This window comes from Simochromis diagramma, unplaced genomic scaffold (assembly GCF_900408965.1).
Source record: "Simochromis diagramma unplaced genomic scaffold, fSimDia1.1 OVJJ01000419.1, whole genome shotgun sequence".
Lineage (NCBI taxonomy): Eukaryota > Metazoa > Chordata > Actinopteri > Cichliformes > Cichlidae > Simochromis > Simochromis diagramma.
The window spans coordinates 1,022,641-1,033,752 of NW_024387244.1; positions in this window are offsets into that span (position 1 = coordinate 1,022,641).

The following is an 11,112-nucleotide window of genomic DNA, read 5'->3' on the forward strand; positions in this document are numbered from 1 at the left end:
ACTGACTGTTTAACAGGAGTCACATTATAAACCAGCGGGAACCCCCTTTAATCATTTTTCCTGTGCTTGGTGCAGGGTGATCCAGTAGGAGTCCCTCACCATCAGAAATAGACACGAGCAAAGGTTTGGCTGCTGTCGTTACTGTTGCAGAGCACGTAAGGACAGTCAACAGTAGTAATCAAGGAAATGTTGCAGCTGGTAGAGGATTACTTTTTGTTCTACGTTTAATTTTATGAAAGGTTGTATTATTAACCAAACAATGCCATCCATCCATCTTCTGCCACTTATCCAGGTTGTGGGGGGAAGACTTCCTTCTTCTCAGCCACCTGCTTCAGCTCTTCCAGGTATTCCCAAGACAGTCGAGAGACCTAATCTCTCCACTGTATCCTGGGTCATCTTTGGGTGTCCTCCCAGCAAATCTTGCCCAAAACACCTCAAGTAGAAGGAATCCAGGACATGTCAGATGTCAAAATGATCTAAGTGAGAGCCCAGCCTTGGAAGGAAACATTCCCACTGCTTCTATCTCCCATCTCATTCTTTGTGTCACTGCCCATGGGGCCATAGGTGACAACAGGAATGTAGATTAACAGGTAAATCAAAAGCTCTCTCTTTACCTTAACAGACCGGTACAACAACTGAGGGCATCGCTCTAATCTGTCTGTCCATCTCCCCCTGCCCTCCTCCCTCACTCAGAAATAAGTACACCAGATACGTGAACTCCTTCACTTTGGGTTTTCTTTGTGAAACAATGAAAATGAGACAATCTCATAATTGAAGTATAGTCTGTATTTTATCTGTGAGCACCAGTGATTAGTTTTGTCATTCTGTGGCCTGCGACAGTCGATGCTGTAAATGGCTACTGCTCGCTGGCTTTGGGCACCCCGAGACAAGGCTGCTGACCGATGATGGGAGGAACATGCTGAGCTGTTTTAATGTTTTTCTGGCTTTCAGTGCATCAGTGTTAGCTTCAGAGATGCATTACTCTGAAGTGATTGGTGCCTATAAACAAGGGTTTAATTGACCTGCAGCACCACGAGGCATCCTGAGGTGAGTCCTGCATTGATACAGCACTTTTCCATATTAATATTTGACCAGCTAGTAAGTAGTAGTAAGCTAGTAAGGGGCGATCGTGGCTCAAGAGTTGGGCAGTCACCTTGTACTTGGAAGGTTGCCGGTTCGAGCCCCGGCTTGGACAGTCTCGGTCGTTGTGTCCTTGGGCGAGACACTTCACCCGTTGCCTACTGGAGGTGGTCAGAGGGCCCGGTGGCGCCAGTGTCCGGCATGTAGCTGCCATCACCAGTGTGTGAATGTGTGTGTGAATGGGTGGATGACTGGATGTGTAAAGCGCTTTGGGGTCCTTAGGGACTAGTAAAGCTATACAAATACAGGCCATTTACCATTTAACCACAGGGGGCCGCAGTGTTTAGCAGCTGGAACAAAGAGATTTTTCTCATGATTGTGCTCTTGTTGTAAAGTCGTCATCTCTGTGTTTCCCTGTTAAACTACTTCCTGTTTTAATTTGGAGGTCCTTTGTCTCACTGTCAGGGATTGGTTTCACCCTGTTTCCTGTGTCTCATGGCACACACACACTGATTAGCCCTCAGTGTGTTTCTTACATGACATCACTTGATGTGCACATTGTCCACCACATGTTATACAAGCACCGGTTGCTACAGAAGTGGTTTTTCCCTGTAGTTGTTGATGTTTGTCTGCAAATACTTGCTAACTAAGTGAGCAACAGGAAAACATGAAGCTAATGGAGGTGGTTTGCATTCAGATGAAAGTTGCAGCATCTGCTGACCTGCCTATTCTGTTTACCTTCTGTTGGACTTTTGCATTGTGGACGTTTCTCGGCCAAAATAAAGGCTTTCTCTGGGTTAACTCAGCCTGCCTGTGATTCTCTGCATTTGCTAACGAGGTCAGTATGTCAAGTCTATAACTTAAAAAATACATCACTTTGTTCGCTGCCCTCATGTGACCGAAAATACCAACAAACATCTATTAGCAGTTTAACTTTCTGCTAAAATATCTGCATGCCAAGCTGCTTGACTTCATTCAAGCAGCTTGGCATTGAATGAATGCCAGTCACTTCCACCTCCATGGAAGTGACCGAAACACCCAAATTCACGATTTGGATGGGTGAGTGACCTCTGGCAATAAAGTGCATGAGAGATGTTTGGGAATTGTGCTCACATTCAAATTCAAATTCAAATTCAAATTCAAATTTTATTTGTCACGTACACAGTCATACACAGTACGATATGCAGTGAAATGCTTGGACAACTGCTCGTGACCCAAAGAAAACAAAAAAAGGAAAGGCTATGAATAAGATAGGAAATAAATATGAAAAATTAAAAAGAAAAATTAAAAAGGGTAAATTTAACTAGGAAGGAATAAAATATAAATTAAGGTTAAAAATGAAATAACTGTACAACACAAATTAGAATGAAGGGTAAATTTAACTGGGAAGAATAAGATAAAATATATAAATTAAAGTTGAAAATAAAATAACTGTACAACAAAATACACAATACACAATATAGAACTATATAAGAATGTATGAAGAAATCTAAATATAAATATATATACACAATAACAGCAGCTGTACAAGTATTACCGGAAATGAAGAATATAGTGACCAGTGTTGTGCAAAAACAAAGTCCAGAAAGTCCAGTGTGTGTGTAAGAACCATATGTGTGGGTCAGTACTGTGTGGTGTGTGATTGAGAGACCGTATCGCCTGCGGGAAGAAGCTCCTCCTCAGTCTCTCTGTGTTGGTCTTCAGGGAGCGGAATCGCTTTCCTGACCTCAACAGAGAGAACAGTCTGTTGTTGGGATGGCTGAGGTCCTTCACGATCTTCCTGGCCTTGGTCCAGCACCGCCTGCTGTAGATTGAGTGCAGGTCAGGGAGCTCGGAACGGATGGTGCGCTCAGCTGACCGCACAACCCTCTGTAGAGCTCGTCTGTCCTGCATGGTGCTGTTCCCGAACCAGGTTAAGATGTTTCCCGCCAGGATGCTCTCTATGGTGCACGAGTAAAAGTTCCTGAGCACCTTGGAGGGCAGTTGGAAGTCTCTCAAGCGTCTGAGGTGGTAGAGACGCTGTCGGGCCTTTTTCACCACGGTGTTGATGTGACAGGACCATGACAGGTCCTGCGTGATGTGAACTCCGAGGTATTTGAAGCTGTCCACTCTCTCCACTGGGCACTCGTTGATGACAGGGGTCTGGTAGTTCCTCTCCTGCTTAGTGCTGAAGTCCACTATCAGCTCCTTTGTCTTACTGACGTTTAGAAGGAGGTTGTTCCTCTGGCACCAGTTCTCCAGATTCCTAATCTCCTTCAGGTAGGCCGTCTCGTTGTTATCAGAGATCAGGCCCACCACGACGGTGTCGTCAGCAAACTTGATGATGGTGGTGGAGCTGGTAGTGGCCACACAGTCATATGTGTACAAAGAGTACAGCAGGGGGCTCAGAACACACCCCTGGGGTGCTCCAGTGCTGAGAGTGGTGGAGGCTGAGACATGTCCGCCCATCCTTACTGCCTGTGGTCTGCCAGTTAGGAAGTTGGAGATCCACTGACACATAGATGAGCTGAGTCCCAGATGCTCCAGCTTGGTGGTGAGTGTGGAGGGAATTATGGTGTTAAATGCAGAGCTGTAGTCTATGAAGAGCATTTTAACATAATTCCCCCTTCTAGTGTCCAAGTGAGTGAGTGATGTGTGGAGGAGATGAGAGATGGCATCGTCTGTGGAACGATTTGGACGGTAAGCGAACTGTAGTGGGTCCAGTGTGTCTGGTAGTGAAGAAATGATGAAGTCTCTGACCAGGCGTTCAAAGCACTTCATCACTACTGAGGTGAGGGCTACAGGGCGATAGTCATTGAGAGAAGCAGGGTGGGGTTTCTTCGGGACAGGAACAATGATGGACTCTTTGAAGCATGTGGGGATCACCGACTGAGATAAAGAGATGTTGAATATCTCAGTGAACACAGGAGCTAGCTGGTATGCGCAGTCTCTGAGGATACGACCTGGGATGCCGTCTGGTCCTGCTGCTTTCCTGGTGTTCACTCTCTTGAAGGCTCTCCTTACTTCATGCTCGGAGATGACGAGCACGTTTCCGGTGCTGGCAGTATCTTCCTGTCTGCAGCCGTTAGCGCCGCCAACACTAGCATCGTTGGAGACCTTAGCTGCAGCCTCGAAGCGAGCATAGAAAGTGTTCAGCTCGTCTGCCAGAGTCACGGCCGCGTTCGTCATACCGGTTGTTGGTGCTTTATAGTCCGTTATTGTCCTTAGTCCCCGCCACAGGCTCCTAGAGTCACTCTGTTGGAGTTGTGACTCTAGTTTCCTCCCGTAGCGCTGCTTCGCCTCTTTCACCGCCCTCCGCACGTTATATGACGCGGCTTTGTACGGGTCCATGTCCCCCGTCATGAGTCCCGTGTTGTAGGCAGCGGTGCGGGATCTCAGAGCGTCGCGGATGGTTTTATCCACCCACGGCTTCTGGTTGGGAAACGTTGTGATAGTCTTTGTCTCCACGGTATCATCCGCTAGTTTCCCGATGAATCCCACAACCGCTTCCGTAAACACGTTGACGTCATCGTCGGAGCTGTTCCTGAACATGTCCCAGTCTGCGTCATCGAGTGCGTCCTGTAACGCGGCCACCGATTGGTCCGTCCAGCGCGCGACCTTCCTCTGAACCGGAACTTCCTGTTTCAGCCTTTGTTTGTATTTTGGCATGAGGAAAATGGCGGCGTGATCAGATTTGCCAAACGGGGGGCGGGATTGTGCCTTGTAGCCGTCCTTGACCGTAGTGTAGCAGTGGTCCAGTGTCCTTTCACCTCTGGTGGGGCAGGTGATGTGTTGATAAAAGTTCGGCGCTGCGCGTTTGAGGTTGGCGCTATTAAAGTCCCCCGTCACAATAAGCGCAGCGTCCCGGTGTTGTGTCTGGTGCTGTGTGAGTGCCTCATGCAGCTCGCATAAGGCGGTGACCGTGTCCGCTTGTGGTGGAATATAAACGGCACTTACAATGACCGATGTAAATTCCCGAGGTAGATAAAAAGGACGACACATGATGGACAGTAGTTCCAGATTTGGTGTGCAGGAGCGTGTGAGAGGAACAACGTTCGCACTGTTGCACCAGTTGTTGTTCACCATTAAACACACGCCGCCTCCCCTTGACTTCCCCGAGTCCCGTGTCCTGTCCATGCGGTGAACCGAGAAGAACTCGGCCGGCTGGATGGCGTGGTCCGGCACCGCTGGGTTCAGCCATGTCTCGGTGAAGCAGAGGAGATTGCAGTCCCGAATGTCTCTCTGGAACTTTATCCTGGCCCTGAGGTCGTCAAGCTTGTTCTCCAGTGACTGGACGTTGGCGAGCAGGATGCTAGGCAGAGGTGTGCGGTGTGCACGAGCTCTCAGCCTGTTCCTGACGCCGGCTCGCTTCCCTCTAGGCCGCCTCCGCTTCCCTTTGTTCTCCCTCGAGATCTCACTCGGCCAGCTCGGATCCGGAGTTAAAAACTTCGAATTGTGAGTACATTGTAAACCAATAGAAACAAGAGTGTCACTGTCATACCTAATGTACCCAATGGTGATGATTTTGCCGATTTAGAAACGCTGAAAACTAACTTAAAAAACAAAGACAAAGAAAAAGTGGTCGGAGCAGTCGTGACGGCAGCCGACCTCACCGGCGCCATCTTTTAACATGCTATTGTGACCCTCATCACACTGGTTCATTTTTTTAGGTTGTCATTTAAGTCTAGTCCAGTAACACAGCCTTTCAGCCTTTCAGCCTTCGGATGATATTTTTCGTAAACAGGAAAACTTGATCATGGTTGTAGAAATATTTCAATTTAAGCATCATTATTACTATAATCGTGCCCTTTGACAGCCGGGAGAGCATCCAGCCCCCTGTGACCCTAAGATGGATAAGCATGTTTTTCTGTTTCCATCTTTCTGACAAAAGTATAGGAAGATCATTGCATCCTCATGCCTGCCTACAAATGTCTTGGCTCAGCTGATTTTCTTATTTGGAAACAGTCTTCAGTAAAAATCAGAGGGCACGTGGGCAGAGATTCAAGGAGCCGCCAACTGTGCTCTAGGACTGGCTGCGGTGACAAACTGCGGACAGCGTTTTCTTCAGATACTCAGAGGGAAGAAAACACTGGCTCAAAGAAAGTAAAAGTAAAACAAAATCTCTGTGTTGAGGTGAAGGCAAAAATGTGCAAATGTTTATAAGACAAAGTCAAATAAAGCCTGACTGCAGTTTATTATCATCTAGCCTGAAAACTAGACGCATTCATCGTGATTTCTGAGGAAAAAAGCTTCACTGGATGAAAGCAGACGTGGCACAAATACATGAAGCGATAACGTCTCTGCGTAAAACGACATGTTTCGGGGCACAAATGGATGCTCGTTACTCAAGCCAAGGTGCCGATGTCGTCTCTGTGTTTCATATTTTCCCACTGGACTTATTTGTTTGTTGAAACTGACGTGAAGCATTCAGAGTTTCCAGCAGACTGAGCCAGGATAAAACAAAGATGCAGGGTGAACGACCGGGATCAGAATCTCTTTTTCAGAGTCTGAAACCAAACATTTACTGAAATACCAAGCAGAGTGGATTTGCAGCACTTAGCTGCACATGGCCATGTTACAGTATATACACAACGTTTCACATTGTTTGTATGATGAGGTCTCGTTTTCTTTTAGAAAGAAAGTCATTGGACGGTAATGTTTTCCTTTTACGTCATGAACCAACATTCGTGCATATCAGGGCGCTAACGACACGGTGCCAAGCAGTTGAGTTTTCTTGTTTTCCCATGTGACTTAAATCAAGATATGTTCTTTCCAAAGGTAATTTTTCACTGAAAAACTCGGGGCTTTGTTTATTTTATTGTTGGTGGCAATCTCCCAACTCAATCTTTGGTCACAGCTCTTCTTTGTGGAGATTTAAGGCCTTTAAAGAAACTTCTGCTAATGCAAAGATGACATTATTGGCTGGAAATTGGAGTGATTTAACCCCCTGAGGATACCGACCGTCACTAACACGCGTCTCAGACTGATCCTCCACGTTCAGCGATTCGACAGATCGGTGCGAGACGGCAGAGTAGGAACTTATGGCAGTCCGGGACTAGAAGGACCAAAGGCAGCTGATTGCACAGACGTGGACGAACCAGTCAAAGGTTACTCAACAATCAGTTGACTGTAATCCACGAGGAAAGCGAAGAAGAGGATGCCGCAGACAGACATGGATGGGAGCTGCTGGGCGACGGCCACAGTAACAGAAGTGGAGACCAACCGTTGAAGGTGTGCTCCTCAAGGCGTAAAAGAGGACTGAGCAAGTAAGCAGCCCCCTGAGAGTGGCACTGCAATGGGACGCCACAAGTCCATTCATGAATATAGTGTTTGCAAAGAGGAAGCATTCAGCGAGCACAACATCAGTCATTAAGTGTCAGACCAATTAAAACGGGGCTACTGAGTACTGAGGCTCCACAGTGAGTACAAATCACCAACACTCTGCTGACTCAATAACAGACAGGCAGACATGCTCACGCTTATGGTCAGTTTTGAATCTCCAAGTAACCCTCAAAGCTTCTTTACTGACTCGTGCTTTCCACACAGCTTGTGTGCCAGACAGTAAACAAAACATGTAAATAAAGGAAAACAAAAATAATAATCAAGCTTGCTTGCATTACCTAATTGAACGTAGCGCTCCACCTTTTGTGGGTTTCCTTCGGATTCAAGAGTCCACAATGGAGACGGCCGTAATGCCAGACTAAAGGTATTAGACACAGAAATGTTTTAACTAAAATGTGACACAGGTACAATTTTAATGCACAGGTACAAAACACAACCTGTACTTTTTCTAACTGTTCTTAATTATTTAAACATCTTCCAGTACCCTGCTCTGTCTGCACACTACGACCTGGGCTTGTTTATTTGTACTTTAATCTTAATAACTGTTCAGTACTCTGTTTTTATAACTGTTGTCCACGATGTAAATATTTGTTTCTGTAAACACTGTGTGTGTTTGTTTGTATTTGTGCTTTTTTCTTTGCTGCTGTTACAACCAAATTTCCCCTTGTGGGACAATTTAATTCAATTTTATTCATACAGCACCAAATCACAGTCGCCTCGAGGCGCTTTATATTGTACAGCAGATCGTACAATAATAGATACAGAGAAAACCCCAACAATCATATGACCCCCTGTGAGCAGCACTTTGGCGACAGTGGGAAGGAAAAACTCCCTTTTAACAGGAAGAAACCTCCAGCAGAACCAGGCTCAGGGAGGGGCGGGGCCATCTGCTGTGATTGGTTGGGGTGAGAGAAGGAAGACAGGATAAAGACATGCTGTGGAAGAGAGACAGAGGTTAATAACAACAATTATTTTAAGTAAGTAAGCAAATATTTAAGGTCTTTGCTTTCAAAGAAATACATAAAGTAGCAGATATCAAGTCATACATCCCTAAAAATGAGGAAAATCCATTTTAATTATAGGTCACATCCAAGTTTTCTATGATGTTTTGTGACTGAGCAAATGCTGAAAATAAATATGACACATGATTTAAATTTGTTCACTTGTCAGGGAAAATATTGTCTTGCTTCTGTTTTTTTCCTGCCTTCGTGGTTTGATATTGAACTGCTCAGTTTTAGGGCAGAAAGATCAAGAGGTGAGGCTGATGAAAGGCCAGAGGAGACAGGCAGCAGCAGGGTGGGCTGAAGACGTGCCAGCCGGGATGCCATGCAGGCTGCTGTGCCAGGAAAAGAAGCCTACGCAAGAAACGTGGGAGGGAAACAAGCTTGCATGCACAGATACATATTTATGCACGCACTGGTTATACACAAGCTTTTCACTGAACAGAGGCATGAACCAAAAATTTGCAAGCATAAATGCAAAAACTGAACAGGCACATGCATACAAGGATTTCAGTGGACGGCCAGCTACACACTGAACGCGCGCGCGCGCACACACACACACACACACACACACACACACACACACACACACACACACACATAACCTATGCAAATAAGCTCCAGAGGCTCCATGGCATGTGGCAGATGCCCAGTTCTCCAGCCCACATCCTGTTTCCAGACCAAACCAGACCTCGCCTCCTCACCCAGGGCAGCAGCAGCAGCACATGAGAAAAATGACTCTGAAATATCAAATTTTAAAAAAAAGAGTCTATCATCTCTGCTTCTGTGCCAGATCTCTTTCAGTTGATGTATGTTCCTGTGCATGTTTCTGGCTGTACAAACTTAAAGATGTTCAGAACCTCTAAGAGTGTTGGGGTTGTTTCAAGCATGGCGGAGGCTTGCTTTAATCGGACGGACATCGTTTAGTTAAAGGCTGCCATATTGCACGGTGCAGCTCCAGTTCGCAGCAACAGTTATTTCACTGACCGTTAAAGCACCTTTTCTGCAGCTGTACTCTATTGTTAGCCAGATACAGTGAAAGTAACTGGAATAGAGGCCAACACACACACACACACACACACACACACACACGCACAAACAGAAAGAGGCTGATAACTGTTTTGAGTGAAAATCGACACATGTGTTCCCCAAAGCTCAGGGACTTCTTGCTGTAAGCCTTTAAAGAGAGGGATTGTGTGTGATGCATGCTGCCCGGAGGGCTCGCTGTCAGACCTCTCACTCTGTTCTTTCCCATACTTCTCAGGCAGGAGGTCATCTGTAGCTCAGTTTATAAGAGACACCGCAGCCATATGTGTGTATGTTTCCAATGCCCTCACTTACTTTCTGTTTACTTTGACCTTTTTCTGTTTTCTTCATTTGTCTTTTTGCCAACAGACATTTTCATTTGTCATGGTAGCAAAAACACAGGTGAAACCAAGAACAACAACAATGGCTCAGTTAAATTTAAGCATCTCAGTTTATCCATGACAGTGAGTCATCACAGTGAGCTCCGTGATGATGTAAACATGTAAAATTAAACTTCAAATGAACAGAGAGGTAGTGAAGTGAGGCAGATTAGCCACTGGGACAGATCACAGAGGCTTTTCTGTACCCTTCAACCAATACGCTCGTTCTATTAGCGATCCAGCTATAGATGTGGGAAATCAGCAGCAGTTGGGAATTTAAGAGGCCTCTGAAAGGGCAAAGAAAAACTGAGATATAAGGGACAAGGGTAAAAACTAGAAGGAGGTAGGAAATGGGAGGTGAGATAAAGGGGTAGCAGGTAGTTATAGTGTGAAGTAAAGGTGTACAGCAAAGTGCCATGTAGGGAGGAGTGAGCAGGCAGGGAAACAGATGAGAAAAAGCTGCATGGCTCTTCCCAGCGGCCCTGCCTGTATGAGGGGCTCAGGGGGGAAAATCCTCAGGGACTAACTGAACTATTTGCTCTTCTGCCGCCACATCTGGATGACACACCACTGCCCAGCATCAAAGGAAAGGACGCGGTGGACAGCTAGACAGGTGCTGGAAGAGTGTGCCACACATACTGTACACAGATATAGACACAGTACACATGCACACTTATGTACAAACGCTGCCAGCTTTTTAATTTCGTGCCAGACACTATACGTTTTTATTCTAATGGAATGTGACGACCTTCTGCACCTGTTTATCCTTCAGACGAGCACAAAAGAGAAGAGTTAGTGAAACACGAAGGTGGATGCCATTAAATAAATACATAAGAAGGGTGGTTTAGTCAAGCAGCAGCCTCTGTGCCTGAAAATGAAGCTAATGCAAAAACCGCAGTTCCTAGAATGGCCACTTGAGGCTGGCTATAAAACGTGAGAGGCCATTAGGCAAAACATTTATTCTCTGACTGGTTGGCAAAGAAGGTGCTGCACCAAAAGATGCCACACTGCTGCCAGCAAACACTTGCCAACTGCTAACTGAGAGGCAGGAAAACTTGGAAAAGTGTACCGCAAACCAGAAATAGAGAAGGTTTGCCTTCAAAGTAAAAGCTTTGCCTTTTATTTTGAAAGGCAAAAAACCTCAATTTCTAGTTTGTGCCATGCTTTCCAGTTTCACTGGACAGTGTTTGTAGACAAGTCCATTCAAGCTACAATCGTAGCAGGTTTTCGGTAACCGTGTGGGGAACAAATGTTTTTCTCTAGCTGCCAGAGGAGGACAGAGGTGGGCACTGACTGGTCTGTAG